Source organism: Xenopus tropicalis, chromosome 1 (genome assembly GCF_000004195.4).
Source record: "Xenopus tropicalis strain Nigerian chromosome 1, UCB_Xtro_10.0, whole genome shotgun sequence".
Classification (NCBI taxonomy): Eukaryota; Metazoa; Chordata; class Amphibia; order Anura; family Pipidae; genus Xenopus; species Xenopus tropicalis.
In genome coordinates, this window is record NC_030677.2 from 166,487,896 (window position 1) to 166,509,784 (window position 21,889).

Consider the following 21,889-nt stretch of genomic DNA (forward strand, 5'->3'; position numbering starts at 1 on the left):
CCAACACACATAACTATATAACTATATATATATATATATATACAAACATTAATACTAACTGTAGATATTAGTATCACAATATCCTTGGATACTATGCTTGTTCAAGAACTCATCCAGGCCCCTCTTAAAGGCATAAATAGAATCTGCCATTACTAGGAAGGGCATTCCCCAACCTCACTGCCCTCACCATGAAAAAGCCACACTGCTTCAAATGAAAGCTCCGTCATGACCGATTGTTGTTGCTAGAACATTGGTAAGCGGCTCTGGCACCACAAACTACTAACAATGCAGATATTCAGGATATTCCTGATCCTTTCCTCTGACATTGTAATGGGCCCAAGTGGGTTATCTTTAAAACCTTGCTTGTTAGAAGCTGCTGCCTGCCCATGGATACATTTAATAGTATCATTTTAATTGCATTGAATCCATTTTTGTGCCTTGACCGCTAGACCAATCTATGGCGTTCATTTAGTTGAAGAGAATAAATGCACATTTGTGTATCTAACAATCACTGTTTGTTTTCAGTTTTCTGTGTTTAGTTCAAATATTTTGGACACATTTTACTGAACAACTTAGCACAGAAGAATGTGACAAAAAGGAGGCACAGAATGATAAAATGTTGTTTTCAATTCTTGCATTTTACACATTACATTACATTTTAATTTTCCCTTTTAGTTTGTCTAATAGAAATAGTGAAGATTAATATGTAATGATATACCAATTGTAGGGCAGTACCTTCCCTCAAAAAGGGCTATTGCACACCTGGCGCATGGGAAGTATTTTCTACTTGTGAAGAAGCACTTACTACTATTGCATCCAACATCCAATTACCTGTGTTGGAAGCATGTGACAGCGCTAGAACTGATATTTTTCAGCCTGAAATGCTGACTTGAGTGGTTTTAGCCTGAAAGTGTCAGTTCCAGCACCACCACGAGTTTTCCAGTCATATGAATGGGAAGTCAGCGTGGTGGATTTGAGCATTTCTCTGATAGCTAAAAAAACTGGTAAAGAATATTGCCATGTGCCATAGGCCTAAAAGGTGTTAATTGTAAGAACATAACATTGTACTAAAATCATCATAATCTTCCTTTAATAGCACTCCAGTCAATCTGATTGTCATCTTATTTTCATGACACCAGCAAGGGAATATGGTTTAACTTGAAAGGAACTTCAGTTGATGTTGTAGGGGTGTGATAATAGTTATAATATCAAGGATGACAACAAGGGAAGCAAACTTTAGAGTTTGTTTATAATATGTACAGCATAAGTACATAACTTTTCACTTGTTCAGTTACAATTCAAGTAAAGATTTGTAAGTTTTATGTCCCCTTAAAGTTAATACAAGTCAACATTTGGCGGAGAAAACAACATACGGTCCAATGCCGCCAGTGTAGAATGCCATTGACAATAATCATAACCATCTGTTATAGCACATACAGTGAGAATTTTGGCCCAAACATGTATACATGAGAAAACAGTTCATATTAACAGAGAGTTAAATGCTTTTCATTTTATGTTTTCTACTGTTAAAATTCATCAGTGTACAAGAATATTTTACTGACTGACATAGGTTGATTGAGCTTTCCCAGCAAGTTGTTTCCAGCTACAGGCGAGCTCCATGATACATCTTATTCCATCAGAGGACTTTATAAAGGATACAATTCTGTTTTCTATTGTAATAACCAATAATGTGTTAGTGGTACATTCAGAATAAAACACACTTTTCATGTTATCTAAAGGTTTTTTACAGTTGTTTATTTTAATTTATACATGAATCATAAATAACTTATTTAAAATATAATTTACATCACAGTGGTAGATATAGTAAGTTAGATTGAAAAAAGACGTACGTCCATCATGTTCAACCATAATGCCTATATATAACCTGCCTAACTTCTAGATGGTTGCTATTGGTGAGTGCTTGCTAGGGAGGGCTCTACAGGGTCAGTCTTGGTGAGCATTCCCTAACACGGCTTATAAAGCTCGCTCACGAGTATTTTTTGATGCGCATGCGCTGCCTCTGATTCTATCATATGCACATGCTCCAGGGTCTTGGTCTTAGTAAAAGAGAGGTGGATGATGGGTATTTTTATTAGTTAAGTCCATGTTTTTTTTCTTTAATGAGCTGATTGAACAGAAATAGTTCTGAAATGGAGGGGTTTAAAAGCACAGATGACACCACTGGAGGTATGCCTTTGAAAGGAGATTAACTCTTAGTTGGACTTTCCTTGCCCTTTAACAAAGGGACTGAGTTTTACCTGTAACAATTTTGCTTTCAAGATTAAAACCCCCAAATGGTTGCCCTTTTATTGTCTCCACTGGGATCACCTGACTGTAGCTGGGAAGGGTGGGAGCTACAACATGGAGCTGGTCACTGCACCTATATAAACTATAGCAAACAAGGGAAAGTTGTGCTCAACCACCAAATTTTAAACCATTAGGCGGGGGTTGTGGTTGTGACCATAAATTGACAAGACATCCTCTGCACTCACTCATTACTAATATTTATAGGACATCTGTGCTTTAAGCTACCAAGCAATGTATATTACAATATATGGACAAACAATCCCTGTTTTGCTTAAAGGGGAGGGCATTTTTTGGTAGTTTAATGCAGAATGTCTTAATATCCTATATATATTGATATTGTTGTCTACAAGTATTTTGTGGTCACAGCTACATTGCACCCCCACCTAATGGCTTAAAATTTAGTTTTTGAGCGCAAGTTTCCCCTTTTTTGTAGATTTGACTTGGCTTCATCAATGGTTCCTTGACAGTGCAGGGGCAGTTACGCAGGCTTCCTTACCTTAGCTCTTTTCCCCCACCCCTGGTACCTCAGAGACAATAATGATGTCCAGGATGGGATATAACAGGACACAGCTTTATTAACAGAAAATATGTAAATATATAAATACAAAATCATTTATAAAATGATTAACATTTTAACAATAACCATCCATGTCATGCCCATTGGAGTGCTTGCTCAGTCCAAACCACCAACCATGGCTGCCTGCCATGCCGACCACCTTCCGCAGCAGCTTCAGGTGGGCAAGTGAGAGCAGGTAACCAGAATCCACTACTCTCCTGGGTCCCTTGTCCGAGGAGGTTACCATCCACCTTTTGACACAAACTGGAGCTTAGCCCCCACCAAGCTGTGATAGCATAAACAAACCCCTCCCCGACCCAGTCCACCTTGCTATATTCAAGGGTGGGACAATGCTCCTTGACTTTCCACAAGGTAATGGTACCGCCTCTTCCTCTGCCGTTACTTTCCCTATCCTGGTTCCTCCTCTTACTTTACCAACCCTCCTTCCCTCAGTCTAGCCTGTATTAATTAACCCCTTCCACTCCCCCTGCAGTTCCTAGCACCGTCAAGGCTCCTGCTAACTTAAAGGTACGGAGCACCCGTTCTAGTAAAAATACAGTATTATATTAGATTGTTACATTTGATGTAATATTAAAGCTTCTCAGTATTTATTGCAGTAGTCCTATTTGCATGCCTATAATGTGTATTATACTGTGTATTCACTCATTTGATGTTGCATGTCATGCCACTGCTTTCTTTCCAATAAATGCTTTCATTACTAAATGCATCTTCTCATGTTGTTTTATCATCTGTTTTTTTTTGTCTGCACAGTGTATAGAAATAAATAAGACAATACTTTAACTTTTTACACTTTTTTCAGCTCCATGCTTTGTAAAAACATTTTCTTTGCTTATTTACATCTGTGGTTTCTTGTGTTGTCTCATTTACATGTTAAAGTAGCTTCCAAAATTTTTATTTGAGTTTAGCTATTGCTCATGTAGCTCAAAAATAAAATTGGTTAAATAAGCCTTCAGAAGTTTTTTATTGCATTTAAAAATACAAGGTTTTAAAGCAGAAGGAAAGCCTCCTCCATGGATTTTGTATACTATACAAATTTAAAAAGCCCATGCCCCCTTTCCATGAACTGCTAGAGCTGGTAAGCCAAATAAGCTTACATAACTAATTTTCACTAATGCAAAATGAGCATCAGGACTGCCGTTGCAGCTGCCATATTGGATCTAAATACACATGCAGATTTTGCTCTTTCATATCCTTCCTCATTACCTAACTGAAGAATCTGCACTGCACATTCACTTCACCTTTGCCAACTGTGCCGGGGGCTTAAGTTTCAGAAGCCTTATGCTATTATTTCTAATTATAAGAAAGTGCTTTCAGTGGGATGGACTGCAGGAATGCACATGATGGAAGAACGCAAGTTTGTATTTTCCTTTAAAGGAGAAGAAAAGGTAAAAAGCTTTATCAGAAAGGTCTATGTAAATACAGCTATAAGCACTTACAGAAACACTGCACTGACTCCTCTATCAAAAGAAACACAGTATTTCTTCTCTTTTTTTGTAAACATCATGTTACAGTTTTTGACTTCCTCTCTCAGAAACATCCTTAATTCCCATGGCCAGAGTCTGCACAGTTCTCTCTCCCCTCTCCTTCTCCCACCAAAATGCTAAGAACTCCCTCCCCCCTCCCTTAGGAATGTGTGATCTCAGCTATAAGGGCTAGACTGCAGGCAGGAAGCTACTTAAAATTACAGCTTCTAAAGCTAGAAAAGCAAGAAAGCTTCTAAAGCAATTAACTCAGGTATAGTAATGGTTTCTGCAGAATAAATATATTGTTCTAGGTGGCACTAATGTGGCAAATCTAATGGCAGTAAAATGCCAAAATGACCACCTCTCTGGCAGACAGATAAGGAAACCAAAAAATAGCCTTGTAGTGGGGCAGTAAAGATAGAGCTATAGGACTGAATAGAAATGTAGCCTACCAAACTCATTTTCAAATTTCTGATACAACATGGCTGCCACACAAAACCCTCTGGATAGACTGCTGTGATTTCTGTGTAGCTGATATAGGTGCCCCCACCTAATATATTTCCAAGTTCTCAGTAGTCAGCAAGTTCTGAAGAAGCGACCACAAATAAAGCATGGAGCAACATGGAGAAGCAAGATCAAACGAAAAACATATTACTTTAACTTTCCAAACCTAAAGCTCACACTTATTACAGTTCCTGAGGGATGAAAAAAAAACTATTTTGTTACATTTCCACAAATGTCTTATGTCTCAGTAGCCCTCCTGCATTCAATCAGTTCTTCACAATGCAGCCAGGTTGCAGGAAGGCTCAATTCAGTAGCCTTTCAGTTGTCCATCAGGAAAACCAAGGAACTAGCAAAAGATTTTCAGAAGAGGAATTCCATAATCAACTTCACCAGAATGTGGTGCCCTATTACAGTTTTTGAATTCCACTGATGACCACACAGGAGCTATTTCCTCCTAATTTATATATTTTTTCTATATCTTAGTTCTAGACACTTTTATATAAACATTAAAGGCCCTGTTTGTAAAGAGGAAAATTTAAAATTGTCCTAGGGAAATTTGCCAGGACAGAGAGGGCTAACAAATGTTGGGAATATTTTGTTTTTTCCCATTACTTTTAATAGGTTCCTATGTCCCACACTGTATCAAAAGAAAATTATACTAATCAGTTATAAATTTTAAAACTACACCTAAACTAAACCCCTGTGAGGTTCACCTCCCACAGGCAGCATGGGGCAGGCAAACTATGGCACACACAGACAGCATAGGGCAAGCAGAGTAGCCATCACAAATTTGAGAAATAATACTTGACTGGGGTTATGTAATAAAAGGCACTAAGGAGCAGTAACCAATAGCAATAAATCAGCAGAAAGCATTTTCTGGTCACCTGTTTAAAAGACACAACTGCACATGGGCTTTGTCACAAAAGGAGTGCTATTGTGCTGACTATTTTCTAAGTCTTAATGAAAATACATACATACACATAATAGCTTTAACACTGTACCTCAGTCTATGTATGTATGTATTTTTTTTTTTTTTTTTAAATAGTACGGAGTGCATTATAAGGTGTGAACACAAACAGGGATACAGCACCAACTGATTGCAAAGCTTTACAGAGACATACATTTACATGATTTCCTGCCCCAATGGAGTTCCATAACACTTGCATAGAGCACATGGATCAGCAGTGAATTTAGCAACCAGAAGGTTTTTGGACTGTGGAAGGGGACTGAACACCAGGGAAAGCACATATACACATGGGGAAAACAAAGTTCATGTAGAACGTTCCTTGTTTGTTCCAATGTCCTGCAATGCAGGGATCCTTGCTAAGGTGTGTGAGCGTGAAATAAACTTCTTGTGATATTGCTCTGCTTAATAAGTGAAGTTAGTGAGCAGAGAAGAGTCATCTGACAAGATGTTCTTTCCCTAATGAAATATATTTTCTGCCCACTGTAGCAGTAGCTTAAAATGAACACAAGGTGGCATTATTGTTGCATATTTATTTTATTAGCAGTTATTAGCAATTACTATAACTACTGTGTGCAAATATTGTGAATGACCCAGGGTAAATCCCAACATTCAGCTCAGGGGCAATATTCAGCCTAAAACCCGGAAATAATACTATTATCATGAATTATGAAAACATGCACATCCATTATTATATTGCTAGAAATCTTAGGGTTCATTTACCAACAGGATGAATATATACCTGGGCAGTAAGCCATAGCAATCAGTGACTACATTTTTGTTAGCCAGCTTTATGTAGAACAATTAAAGAAAGAACTGTATTGGTTGCCATGGGTTTCCAGGAGTCCTAGGATTTCTGGCTATCAAATAGTTATTAGATTTGTAGATTGCACTCTTTATTGCTCCTAGGAATTTAAGAATTAATTCATTGCTCCCACAGGATTATGCTGTAAAATCAATATTTTGTCTGAACAGAGATTAAAATCTGGGGCAATTGATTAATCTTCCATCTGCTGTAGCCTTGTTGAATCTCTGCTTCACAAAATCTTTTTCTGATTTCATCCTTTTTAATGAGTTATTTAAATCTAACATCTGCTGTATAGGAATTGCTGCCATGTTGGTTTTATTGCATATTTGTATAAGGTGCATTGCTGCAGGTACAGCATTTCAGGCGCCCTCCTGTATCTGTAATGAGGTCTTTCCCAAGCCTCCACTAGAGGGCAGTGACATGTCTCCCTTGGTCACACTGCATAAATAGCAATGTTTTTAGTGACTGACAATCACAGGAAACCTTCAAATGGCACCAAATGTTTGATTTTTACTGTGGATATAATAATTAATTTAATATTACAGAAATGTAATTGTGTTTTCATATAGCCATTAGCTTATAAAGGAGCCTATATTCTCCTTGTGATGAAAGCAGGTCAGTTTTAATTATCTGCACATAATTCTACAACAGTGATGTATTAAACATCAATCTCTTGGGACCAACAGAATGGGTGTAGGACACACAGAGAGCATGTAATATACAGTATAAAGGAATGAAATGAGGCTGGCAGTTATTTCACTACATAATGCAGAATTCTGTTAATATGAATGGTAAATATTACATGTAGTAAACCCTTTTGTATATGATATAGGGTTGATTTTAGCCTTTCACAGACAAGGATATCATCTGAATTAATAACCAAGTGAATGAAACCATGAGTTTCTTGTTTCCATTATAGACATTTTCCCATCCATACTTCAGCAGCGTCCTGTGTTTCTTATGAATCCATGCAATCCTCCTTCTATTAAGGAGAAAGTATAAATTATGTCTGTCAAGGCCTGATTTATTCAGAAGTACATTGGCCATACAGGTAAGAGATCTATTATCCCGAATGGGACCTGGGGTTTTCAGGATAAAGGCTACTTAAAACATCTAAACATTAAGTAAATACTATAATATATAGCAAATGTTGTTTAAAGGAGAAGAAAAGGTAAAAACTAAGTAAGCTTTATCAGAAAGGTCTATGTAAATGCAGCCATAAGCACTCACAGAAAAGCTGCACTGCTAAGAACTCCCTGCCCCCTCCCTAAGAAATGTGTGATCTGAGCTAAAATGGCTAGACTGCAAACAGGAAGCTACTTAAAATGGCAGCTGCTGTCTTAAACAAATGGAGAAAGCTTCTACGACTCTTTACTCATGTATGGTAATGCTTTCTGCAGAATAAATATAGTGTTCTAGGTGGCATTAATGTGGCAAATCTGTTGGCAGTAAAATGGCAAAGTGACTTTCTTTCTCCTTTTAAATAATAAAAAAGTCTACACAACTGTACAAACAGGTTAATTGCATTTCCGTGGGAATTGTTCAAAGGAAAACAATAGGGATAGGAAACAGCTGGGGCTGTAAGGGCAAAGAGAGATGGGGCAATGAACACAGTGATTTTTTAAATCCAGTTGCTGCGATTAATTGGCGCACTTCTACCTTGTGGTACATTTGGGGACTTACAGATGGCAGAAATTGTTGCTTCCTGTCAGTAACTAAAGCTTTTGCTCTTCTCTCCAGCTGGAACCTCAGGACAGAACAGCAGGGGCACTCCTGTTATTAACAGAATATGATGAATACAAACAAAGTGCTTAAAATGTGCAATTTGACATGGGGTTGTGTGAGTAGGTATATGCCTCCTTTACAATTTATAAATATCTGTAATGCATATTCCAGGTCATATGGGGCATACGCACATATTCCCAGTGATATGGGGCATATTTATCATTCATATCCAGAATCAGGCAAAAATGACACAAGAAGCAAAGTACTAAATTATAGTTATATATATTATTATTTATATATATTATATTTACCATTGTTCCTTTAAGTATTCTCCCACTGCAAAGTGCAAGATCTATAACTGCTGGCAGATGGGAATTCATCAAAAGTGTCACATTTTTATCTGAATGAGGTATAAAAATGTTTAATACATTTATTATAGTTTTCACCCGGAATGGCTGAATCAATCCACTGAGAGAGAATCAAGGGGTCTGTCTAACAGGGTTTTATCGGGATTACTCTCATGGCTGCCGCCACTCGGCAAGCCGGATCCTGCTGGCCTTGGGAAATTAAAATTGCTGCAAAAGAATTTAGATCTGAGCGGTAACTGAGAATGTAAAAGTGCATGGCATATTTTCAACTCTTTCCCTGATTCCAAATGTCTATATCAGTGGTTCTCAGCCTTCCTAATACTGTGACCCTTTAATACAGTGCCTCATGTTGTGGTGACCCCTAACCAGAAAATTAAAGTTTCCATCGGAAATATGTGTTTTCCGATGGTCTTAGGCGACCCCTGTGAAAGGGTCGTTCGACCCAAAGGGTCCGACCCACAGGTTGAGAACCGCTGGTCTATATGGTTAAAGGGAAACTTTAATCATTGATACAGCTCTCCATTTTTTGGCCAGTTCAATGTTTAAAAGGCTTACAGAATACTCTCTGCTTTGTGATACAAGAGAGCCATTATTTATAAGATTGTATGTATGTTTGGTGTCTCAGTGTTTGTTGGACTGTGGCAGGCGTCTATACTTTTCTACCATTACACCATTGCAAAAGTGAAAAGTCTGCAGTAGATTAAGGTTTGCAAAATAAATTAACTTTTAAATTACATATAATTATAAAAAATGGAATATCTTATATGACAGAAATAACACAATAATATAAGCACGTATAAATAAGCACAAGCACATGTATAAATAATTTGTTAGATGGTCCCAGACTGTTTTATTTCTTCCGTGGTGCTCAAGGCTATTTTAGATGATGAACCCAGCTATTCAACCCATAGTATTAGAAGTACAAAGCAGCATTGGGGGAAATAGGTGCTCTATCTTAAATAGTATAAACTAACTCCTTACTTAGGAAGAAGTACATATGTTCTGTATGCTTGAACACACATATTAAGGGTAGCTTTGACTCTGTAGCTTTAGTTTCACTTCACCCTTCACCTTAATGGAATTGAAAAAAATACATCTATCATTACTCACAGTAGTATTCTGAGCAGCTTCAATAAATTGTGTTTTTCTAGTTTTCAAGATATTATCAGTTTTTACACTGCTGATATAGTGAATTTCAAACAATAGCACCACCTGCTGTTTTTTCAGCCAACGAAAACAAAGTCAGTGAAACTATGGGACCCATTTACTAAAATGAGTTTTTTTTCTGGCCTTGAAACGCGATATGGTATAAATTCAAAATAACTACGATATTTTCTGTAGTTCTCGACAATTCTTTTATTGTTCGTATGAAAATATTGCAATTGCATTCCGAAAGTCACAAAATTTTCGGGCCGAAAAGTTTGTAAACGCCACGAAAACCTTTCTGGCTTTGAAGCCTTCCATGTCTGGCTTTGGAAGCCTTCCATAGGTCTCAATAGCACGCGAGAGATCAAACCTGGTGAAAATATAGTCCTGATGAAAGTGTAACCAAAGTGTTAATGAATTCCGAAATGTTTGTATTCTACGTAAAATACGATTTTTGTGGAAATTTACTCAAAACCATGAAAAACTTGTGGAATTTTACTGAAATTTTTTAAGATTTGTTTTATAATGTTTGAAGATATTAAGGGAAACATGCTTTTTTTACAACATTGCCACCTTCTGGTCTGTTTCAGACCATGATCTTTTTAGAAGAAAATAAATAGGAATAGTTTGATATTCCTCTATTTAGAAATGACTTGGGAAAAGTTATCTAAGGTTTCTTTCTCCTGACAAGTTCCTTGACTAAATCATGGTAGGAAAATAATCAGCAGGAGGTGCCTCTGTAACAAAATTCATTCATATTAACAGAACATATTTCCCTTAATACCTTTAAATCTTAAAAAAAAATGAATGTAAATTGTAAAAGCGCTTAAAATAGCACTCTCATCAGTTTTACATTCACTTATTTTAAAGGTTTACTTATTCTTTATGGGTAATGGTAGAAGGGGTGATAATGAGTGTTTTGTCGACTGAGCAGTTTCCAGCTTAAATGGGTGGATGACAAAACACTTTGAATCACCCATTTCATTCCTATGGGAATTGCCTGAAACCTTGGGTACCTTCACAGGTCAGGCAATTATTGCTGATGGAGAATTCATTTTTGAGTAATAATCGTCCAACCTGTAAGTTCCCCTTGCTTGGGCACTTGCACTGCTAAAAATGGCAGAAACATCCCCAGTGTCAGTGCAATTATTGGCTATTCTTTTAACCAGTCTGATCCAATTCAGACTGAACCCTATCTAACCAGATCATTGTACAGTATGGGCTCATATATCAACACTGGGCAAATTTGTCTATGGGCAGTATCATATAGCAACAAATCAGCAATTGGCCTTTTAAAGCCAACTGCTGGTAGAACAATGAATGCAACAAGTGGATTGGTTGCCATGGGTTACTGCCCACATCAAATATGCCTAGTGTTGATAAATAACCTCTAAGTTGTACAAGGATAATATTATAAAGTTTCTCTCAGTTACAAAAACACTTTGCAATTTCAGTGGGTAACCATTTCCCTTTATACCTGTTTGAACCAAGTGATTACCCATAATATATAATAAGGAGAAATCACTGGATGAGTAATGACTGATGCTCATGCTGCCTTTATCCCGTGAGGCCTCAGGCAACCCCAGGGGCTAGTGACACGTCAATGGTTTCCTTGTAAAATGATCAACAATTTATAATGATCCCCACTCTGCTAATTACGATGGCCAGATAGGAGCAGAGAATGTAATATATATGGTAAAATTTTGAGCGGCTTCATTTAAGGTAGATGCATGGCTAAGAGGCGTGCCCCTCTCCTCACTGTACTATCAGCTCTCACCATATGGGAAGGCAGTAGCATGGCTTGAAACTGAGGGTGGCTCTGCTGAGCTGCTTTGTATGACAGGAGCTGTTTATAGCTTTTGTAGTGAAACTGGTACTCAGGCAGAAGCAGCTGAGAGCGGACAGAGCATTCACTGCCTTTCCTCTGGAATTCTGCGTGAATACAAGGATTGTGAATGGGATTTCTTTACATGAGATATTTCAGCTAAGCAAGCAAAGACTTCTTTTCCATCTCCCTTGATAGTAGATACATTGCCTGCTAGAAAGTAAGGCACTTTCCTCCTGTGTGCATTGCAAGGCACAGCTATGATAAAACTCATTCTGGGCATCTCAGTGGATCTTTGCCTTATGATGAGCATTTCATAGTAAGTAAAAAAAAAACACTAAAGGAGACAAGAACGGGGGGATTAGGAACTACATTTACTGAAGACAAACAATTACAAAGCAACGGCTCCAGCAAACTGAGACATAACAAGGTGATTTTTTTTTGACAATGTATAGTTACTTAGCTTATTTTGCCTGTATTGCATATTTGTTAATTGACAATAGTCATTAGTAATAACTTTGCAACCGGGTAATTTTTAAAAATTGTGTTTATCAGTCATTGTCAGATAACTTTATGGAGACATAAATACAACTGAGAATCTTTAGGTTATTTATGTTTTTCTATATGGTTTTGTTGTCATGTATTGTTTGCATTGGTTGGTTATGAATCTGAGTATAATTATAACACAATCAGAGCATCTGCATCTCAGGTTAAGGGCATAAGGCTACAGCCAGGGATACAAATTGTAACTGCAACAATGTACAGTAGCTGTGTGCAAGGAGATGGATGAAGCCTGTGCTGTAGTGTTGGTCAGCGGTGTTGAGTAAGCAGTTCCTGGTCAGCAGGAGAAGGCTGCTAAGGAAGATGCTGTATTCTGAGATCATTCTAGGGAACGATGTGTCTAAAGTTCATTGGTCACCTTTGCCTTATACCTTACCAGAACTTCCTGCCTCTCTCCATCACCTGCCAAGGTCAGACAATATGAATTCCAAGGGGGGGGGAGGTGTTATATATAATATTATATATATTATAATATGTAGAGGATTTTGCTTTGCTCTATTAATGGAAAATGCCCTTGTGTCAGTTGAATAGTGGGGCTTAAAAACATCACTGGTGGTTTCATGTTTGCTTCTGCTGTTTCTTTCTAGCAGAACAGGAAGGGATTATTTGGGGAGACACGGGGTCTCTGGTGCCAGCAAGCAGTTAATCCATATGCTACTAGTAGTGAATGCTAAGCAGGGTTAGACTCTGAGACCAACTGCATGCTTATTCCTACAGAAATTGTGGGTATTTCCGTGTGTGTAATAATTGCCATACAAACCCTTTAGCACTGTAACTGCTTTTTACCATTTCAAACCAAGTTCACATGTAACTGGAGCCCAGATTGCCTTAAATAAATGTGGTAGCCTAAATATATATATATTTACCCTTGTGTTATAAAACTATTTCTCACTCCCTGCAAAGTCTTTAATCTTAACTAGAAAAAACCCTCCTAATCTTACATTAACCAGAGGAATTACATGCAAACCTTATCCATTTACGAGACAGATTTAGAACAGTATATCTTCTTAAAGGAGAAAAGGATCTTGGAAGTAATTTGTGATTTTTTTTCCTGCAGTGCTTTTTCCTGCAGAGCATTAACACTTTGCTTTCCAGAAACATAAACATATTTTTGTTAACTAAGCAGTATTTTTCTACAGTCTTAATACAGAATAAATGTCAGCTACTACAGAAATATAGAAAAGTTAAATTAACTGTCCCATTAGGAAAACCTTTGAAAGTATATTTCCATTATTTTGTAAAAGTATTGTTTAGTAATATCGGGTCTCAATGACTTTATATTTCAGTGTTCTACACCTTAACTGTCACTAAAACTAGGAGAAATTCTTTTTGTGTCTTCCTGCAAGAGCAGTGCCCTATTTTCTTACTAGGATTGGTAGCAATATACTGTATGACTCATGGTCCTCTACATTCCCAGTCCTTTCTACTGCCAAACTGGGCATTATTAGGCACACCACATTGTTATCATTGTAATGGTTTATCCAGCAGGAATAAAAGATGTGAAACTGAAGTCCAAACACAGGAATACTACCGAAAGTGCAAATTTATTGTTATTTATTTATTAATATTATTTTTATTATTTGTGGCTCCCAATAAATCTGATCCTTCAGCAGTATTCTTGCATGTGTCCTTTAGTTCCATATCTTTCCTGTTGAATTGTTTAGGTGCTAAGAATAGAGCTACACACTAGATACTTACTACTTTCTGTTCTCAGTGTGTTGGATTCTAACTATTGTAGCGGTATATACTCGGCATTCTATAATAAATGAACCTGATATGAGGATCTGTCATCACAAGCCCAGCGTCCATTGGCAGAACTTCAAACTTTAGGTGTAGACTGTGGGCAGAGTTTCCTCCTACAGTTGATTGGGTTTTCGTTAGCACTTAATTCTTCAGCTTACAAGTTCCTAGTTATTGCACTGAAATACGGGTGTATCACTCTCTATGTATAGAAAGGAGAAGGAATGAAGGAATGTTTTTGTAAGATTAAGGAAGGCTGGGATTCATTTTCTTGTAACCTTTTTATCACCTTGAGCAGATTACTTAACCTCCCTTTGCTCATGAATTGGTTATTTTTCAGCAGAAGCCTGAATTAAACCCCAGTCTCTTGGGGGTCAGATAGTTATTGGTTCCTGTAGTCTAAATAGGGCACTCTAAGCTTGTTATATATGTTAATCAGATTATGTCCAGTTTATGGATCTTGTCTCCTATTTCCTAGTCTATAAAACACTTCTACCATTCCCTACAAGAGTGTATTTTTATTTAAAAAAGAGGGGCATATTTATTAAAGGGTAAAAATATTCCATACAAATGGAATGAGAGTGGAGAACTCTGTTTCAGCCTTTTATAATATCAGTACTAGTTGATTTTACAAGAAAAAAAATATGATTTCATTTGGCACATGTTGAAATATTTGTTGGAATATGAACCCAACCTGATATTCTAGTTCATTAATAGATAGTGCCAGTAACAGTGACCATACTCATTTTCACTCATTTCATACACAATACATTAAGTTCAGGGTTTTGTTTTTTCCTAAAGGCACTCCTAGTTGCTTGTTATAAATGACATGCAAGTGGAGGGGTGGGATGCATGTGAAACAAACACCAACATGCACACCTTTTAAATTGCAGACTCCAATTCATAACTCAAATCTATTAGGCAAGGAATGCATGCTGCCACTCACTGCAGAGGGATGGCAAGTAGCAAGATGACAGCTGTAAAAGTGGTATTTGCAAATAAAAGTAAATGCGCCTGTGCAATTTTAATAACGACAAAGGAGACTTTCACGAGGGACTGGGGTGGCAAGGTTATTATTGTGAAGTTGGTTACTTATAGTTTAAGAGGTGGGACATGAAGATGATTTTAAGAGGTATTACTTAGGGGCCCATTTATCAAAGTCCGAATTTCGGACATTTAAAAGTACAATTCTAATAATTTCTGGTGTGCGTTAAAAGCACAAAAATTTTGCATTGTGGTTGTACGAAAATATTGTGGTACAATCCGAAAGTTCTGAAATTTTTGTATCCAAACGATCGTAAATGGCACAAAAAACTTTCTGACTTTGATCCTTCTGTGCATGATTTTGGAAGCCTTCAATAGGACTCAATGGCACTCTGCAGCTCCAACCTGGCCCAAGGAAAGTCTCCCATAGGGCTCAATGGCACTCTGCAGCTCCAACCTGGCCCAAGGAAAGTCTCCCATAGGGCTCAATGGCACTCTGCAGCTCCAACCCGGCCCAAGGAAAGTCTCCCATAGGGCTCAATGGCACTCTGCAGCTCCAACCTGGCCCAAGGAAAGTCTCCCATAGGGCTCAATGGCACTCTGCAGCTCCAACCTGGCCCAAGGAAAGTCTCCCATAGGGCTCAATGGCACTCTGCAGCTCCAACCTGGCCCAATGAAAGTCTCCCATAGGGCTCAATGGCACTCTGCAGCTCCAACCTGGCCCAAGGAAAGTCTCCCATAGGGCTCAATGGCACTCTGCAGCTCCAACCCGGCCCAAGGAAAGTCTCCCATAGGGCTCAATGGCACTCTGCAGCTCCAACCTGGCCCAAGGAAAGTCTCCCATAGGGCTCAATGGCACTCTGCAGCTCCAACCTGGCCCAAGGTAAGCCTCCCATAGGGCTCAATGGCACTCTGCAGCTCCAACCTGGCCCAAGGAAAGTCTCCCATAGGGCTCAATGGCACTCTGCAGCTCCAACCTGGCCCAAGGAAAGTCTCCCATAGGGCTCAATGGCACTCTGCAGCTCCAACCCGGCCCAAGGAAAGTCTCCCATAGAGCTCAATGGCACTCTGCAGCTCCAACCTGGCCCAAGGAAAGTCTCCCATAGGGCTCAATGGCACTCTGCAGCTCCAACCTGGCCCAAGGAAAGTCTCCCATAGGGCTCAATGGCACTCTGCAGCTCCAACCCGGCCCAAGGAAAGTCTCCCATAGGGCTCAATGGCACTCTGCAGCTCCAACCTGGCCCAAGGAAAGTCTCCCATAGGGCTCAATGGCACTCTGCAGCTCCAACCCGGCCCAAGGAAAGTCTCCCATAGGGCTCAATGGCACTCTGCAGCTCCAACCTGGCCCAAGGAAAGTCTCCCATAGGGCTCAATGGCACTCTGCAGCTCCAACCCGGCCCAAGGAAAGTCTCCCATAGGGCTCAATGGCACTCTGCAGCTCCAACCTGGCCCAAGGAAAGTCACGATACCGAAGCTTGAATGAATCCGAAACTTTCGCACTCGTTGCGACAAAAATACAATTTTTTCACACAAATTGTCGCAAAGTACGAAAAAATTGCAGAAATTAACGAAAACATCGCAGAAACTAGCACAATTTTTAGCATTTAGACCCAGTCGTAGTTAGATAAATCAGCCCCTAATTGTTAAAGATTCCAAACTTCTTATCACATTAGTCTTTTCAAAGCTGACAATTGTTACCTTGACTTCAGAGACTTGATTAACAGTATATTAGCATGCACTAATACAGAAATAGTCATAGAGGTACATTGCCCAGGTATACTTACTAAGGCACTCTTAGTACTGGGTGTGCATGTGTGCTTAACATGTCTTTTAATTAAAGGGCAAGTTTTAAAAGTAGGATTTCTTCCTTGGCAATAATACAAATCATTTGGGATAGTCAACCCAGCTGATAGCTGAAACCAAGCTGGTAGCTGCAATGCTGTTAAAGTAAACTTTGTATTTAAAGACAGAGTTGCACCTATTTCTTTTTTTTTTTGGACTAAGTGTTAATACACCTTTAAGTTACAATTTGCAATTGGCCTTAATTTTTCATTATTTTTAGTTTTTTAATTTCAATTCAATTTTTGTTCACTAGCTCTCCAGTTTAGCTTTTCAGCAGCTATTTGGTTGCTAGGGTCCAAATTACTTTAGTAACCAGAGAGTGGTTTGAATGAGGAGCTAATATTTGAACAGGAGAGTAACTGAATAGAAACATAAGTAGCTAATAACAAGTAGCTAACAATAAAACTGCAGTCTCACAGTTTTTTTTGCTGCTAGGGATAGTGCCCCCCATAGGCAAATAATTTAAAAACTATAAAAAACAATATTAAAGACCAATTGAAAAGTTGCTCAGAATTGGCCATTAGTGATGAGCAAATCTGTCCCGTTTTGCTTCGGCAAATGGCCATTCTACAACATACTAAAAGTTAAGAAAGCTTGGGTTTAGTGGTACCCTGAACTCTACACCTGCCATTGACCAGTTAAGTAACGTACAGAGTTCCTTGGTGCATATTCTCATCCAAGACACTGCATGAAATTGGGGGACATGTTCTAAGAATTTCCTGGTGAGCTTTGATTCATAAAGTTGGATTTTAACATCAGAACACCTAACTTGTCCATAAAAGTAAAAAGGCAGTGAAGTTTTGACATATGGGGGTTGTGGATCAGATGCATATTCCCCACTGATGTGTAGGCGTTTTGTGCAGGGCTGGAATGTACAAACTCTCCCTGTGTTTTTACCCACAATGCAGAGTTTTTTCCCCACAGCTTTGAGTTGTGGATGAACGTGGAGTAGCACTCACAGCCATTGCAGCTGATGTAGCATAACAAATGCAACTGTGTGCACACTTGCTGCAAACTGGGTGCAAGTTAGGACTCACTTTCTTAAAGTGGGGATTGTGTCAATTCTGGCATCACTTAAAATAGCAGCAGTAGTGTGTGATTCTTTTGCCAGAAGTGTGTTGTGGCTGTTAACACAACCTACTGTAGAATACCTGTTTAGATGGTGGTAGCTCCAGTGTGTCTCAACATCAATAGGCCCGCTTCATAAGAAGAGGCAGGAAGGATGCAGTGGCACTTAGTGAAACTATAAATATGTGCAAAGAGTATGTTTGGCAGCAAGTGCCTTTAATTAATAGCTTCAACACGCGGTTCACAGCTGTGTTCATAAATAATCATGTGTGTGAGCCATAGGTTTGAGTGCTCCTAAACACATGAATTGACTGATTATATCTACCAATTTCCAGATCGTAGCTTTTGTGTGGTCAAGTTCCATTGTCTTTCTTCAAAATGTAATGGGCTTCATTTTTATGCATTTGCTGTGCATTAAGATAGAGAAATGCAAATTGAACTCACAAAAAATGCACTTACATTAAAAATGTATGCATTTTGATGTATTCACAATAAATTATAATAGGCACATAGTAAAATGCCTGTGAGTAAGGGCCCTAAGTGCTACTTCCAATGCTTCAGACAACTGCTGTTATTTGTTCCAATTTCTGTAAAGGTTTCTGTATAGATTTAAAAAAACTCATTTTTTTTACTGTGCTTGGATAAATTCATGTGTTGTAACGTTGCTCTCTTAAAGGAACACAGCAGCTTACAATATAAACAAGTGTATTGTAACACACACCCTTGATTGAAAAATTGGCATTTTTTTTCCTGAGCCCCTTGAGTGCTGACCTCCTGTTGCTTTATTGAACACTGTGTTCTTTGTATTTCCGCACACAAAATTTGCTGCGAGTGCACATATTTGTGTTTATTAGACATCGCCCATTAGAGGACAGACTGAAGTATAACGCAGCCTATGTTGTAAGTGATTCTTCTTGATGAGGTTTTATATATACAGGTCCTTCTCAAAAAATTAGCATATTGTGATAAAGTTCATTATTTTCTGTAATGTACTGATAAACATTAGACTTTCATATATTTTAGATTCATTACACACAACTGAAGTAGTTCAAGCCTTTTATTGTTTTAATATTGATGATTGTGGCATACAGCTCATGAAAACCCAAAATTCCTATCTCAAAAAATTAGCAAAATTTATCCGACCAATAAAAGAAAAGTGTTTTTAATACAAAAAAAATCAACCTTCAAATAATTATGTTCAGTTATGCACTCAATACTTGGTCGGGAATCCTTTTGCAGAAATCACTGCTTCAATGCGGTGTGGCATGGAGGCAATCAGCCTGTGGCACTGCTGAGGTGTTATGGAGGCCCAGGATGCTTCGATAGCGGCCTTAAGCTCATCCAGAGTGTTGGGTCTTGTGTCTCTCAACTTTCTCTTCACAATATCCCACAGATTCTCTATGGGGTTCAGGTCAGGAGAGTTGGCAGGCCAATTGAGCACAGTAATACCATGGGCAGTAAACCATTTACCAGTGGTTTTGGCACTGTGAGCAGGTGCCAGGTCATGCTGAAAAATGAAATCTTCATCTCCATAAAGCTTTTCAGCAGATGGAAGCATGAAGTGCTCCAAAATCTCCTGATAGCTAGCTGCATTGACCCTGCCCTTGATAAAACACAGTGGACCAACACCAGCAGCTGACATGGCACCCCAGACCATCACTGACTGTGGGTACTTGACACTGGACTTCAGGCATTTTGGCATTTCCCTCTCCCCAGTCTTCCTCCAGACTCTGGCACCTTGATTTCCGAATGACATGCAAAATTTGCTTTCATCCGAAAAAAGTAATTTGGACCACTGAGCAACAGTCCAGTGCTGCTTCTCTGTAGCCCAGGTCAGGCGCTTCTGCCGCTGTTTCTGGTTCAAAAGTGGCTTGCCCTGGGGAATGCGGCACCTTTAGCCCATTTTCGGTGGCTCTGGATGTTTCTACTCCAGACTCAGTCCACTGCTTCCGCAGGTCCCCCAAGGTCAGGAATCGGTCCTTCTCCACAATCTTCCTCAGGGCCCGGTCACCTCTTCTCGTTGTGCAACGTTTTCTGCCACACTTTTTCCTTCCCACAGACTTCCCACTGAGGTGTCTTGATACAGCACTCTGGGAACAGCCTATTTGTTCAGAAATTTCTTTCTGTGTCTTACCCTCTTGCTTGAGGGTGTCAATGATGGCCTTCTGGACAGCAGTCAGGTCGGAGTCTTACCCATGATTGCGGTTTTGAGTAATGAACCAGGCTGGGAGTTTTTAAAAGCCTCAGGAATCTTTTGCAGGTGTTTAGAGTTAATTAGTTGATTCAGATGATTAGGTTAATAGCTCGTTTAGAGAACCTTTTCATGATATGCTAATTTTTTGAGATAGGAATTTTGGGTTTTCATGAGCTGTATGCCACAATCATCAATATTAAAACAATAAAAGGCTTGAACTACTTCAGTTGTGTGTAATGAATCTAAAATATATGAAAGTCTAATGTTTATCAGTACATTACAGAAAATAATGAACTTTATCACAATATGCTAATTTTTTGAGAAGGACCTGTATATATATATCAGATCCATCCCCATTCCATTCATCTTCAGGATTCCAAACACAGGATAAGTGCAAGCTCACAAATAAAAAGCCTCGCGAGTCTTTTTCGGCGATTTGCGCGAAATTGCGCCGCCGCGTGTGCCATCCCGCCGGTGACTTATATGTTCGCCGGTGGGATGGCAGGGGAAGGCAACTCGGGGAGATTAGTCGCCCACGAACAGGGAGTTTTGCCGCGGGCGACTAATCTCCCCGTGTACCAGAGCCCTTAGGAACAGCACACTTTTAATCAGACATTTTTGCCACTGGAATTAGCAAGGTCTCTCTGGAAAGTTCTATATAATACAGAAGATGAAAGGAGATGGGTATTTTAGAGTTAAAGTCTTGAATCGGAGCGAATGCAGGTCTTTCTATATGAGCAATATAGTTATGGTCCAGTGTGACCTTGACCAAGGAGATATCTATCACAGAGGTCATATTTTTGCCCCAAAGTGAACCAATAGGCAACATCTACAATGTCAGTGGGATGCGAAATTGCAGTTAGGTTACAGCTAAAGGACTAGAGGTTGGACTTCCTGAAAACATAAACTAAAAATTAATGTTATAAAAAAAGCATGGATGCTGAACAGCAAATTTACACACTGATCTGCTTTAATGAATGTGTCCATTCATTAAAGGAAAACTATAGCCCCAGAATAAATATCAAGTGACCTATTTAAGAATCTTACCAAACTGGAATATATATATCAGTAAATATTGCCCTTTTTATTTTTTCCTTGAGTCACCATTTAGTGATGGGCTGTGTGCTCCCTCAGACATACCTCTCAACTGTCCCGATTTTCGTGGGACAGTCCCTCTTTTGACAGCTTAGCCCATAGTCCCGGAGTCTTACTGAAAAGTCCCTCACTTCCCTGCACTAAATGCTAAAAAAGATACAAATTTAATTAAAAAGTAGCTTTTGGCAGAGAGCTCAGAAATCTTAACAAGTTTCAGTTGCACTTAGATACATTGTTTCTCACATTTAATTAAAAAGTAGCTTTTGGCAGAGAGCCCAGAAAGTTTACAAGCCCCCCCTGCACTGAGATACAATTGTAACTAATAAGCTAAACAAGTCTCTTGGGGGAACTGAGACTTGCAACCTAAAGGGCAATTTCAGCTTTTTTTTAACAAAACTCTAATAACACATAAAACAAGACCCAAAAACCCCCAGAAGACCCCCAGAAATGTGTTCAAACTTTAAATAACCCGCCAAATTTAGTCAAATGGGAGTTGTATTTAGGGGGTGTGGTAGCAAAAATGGGCGTGGTCAACATTTCAGCGCTATGTGCGCTATTTATTTTCGCCCTTCTTTCCCTTTTCAGAAGGAGGTATGCCTCAGACATCACATGTCAGGAAAAAATGCAGCTCTAACTGTAACAGGAAGTAGTGTGGGAGTAAATGGCAGATCCTTGTCCATTCATTGGCTGATGAGACCTACATGTATGTGTGCTCTTG

The 21,889-nt window shown here is 38.9% G+C and overlaps 1 protein-coding gene across 7 annotated transcripts in view; it reads left to right on the forward strand.

The window, feature by feature from the left end:
• The window catches only part of osbp2 (oxysterol binding protein 2), a 125,591-nt gene that overhangs the window by 40,540 nt on the left and 63,162 nt on the right, over positions 1–21,889 (forward strand). Inside the window, exon 1 of one of the 7 annotated variants that reach the window (XM_012968681.2) lies at positions 11,707–12,117. The exons of the other annotated variants lie outside the window; for them this stretch is intronic. The gene's annotated coding sequence lies outside the window, so the exon portion shown is untranslated. Of the gene's footprint in view, positions 1–11,706; positions 12,118–21,889 lie in introns of those variants that run through there. 7 annotated transcript variants of the gene reach the window in all.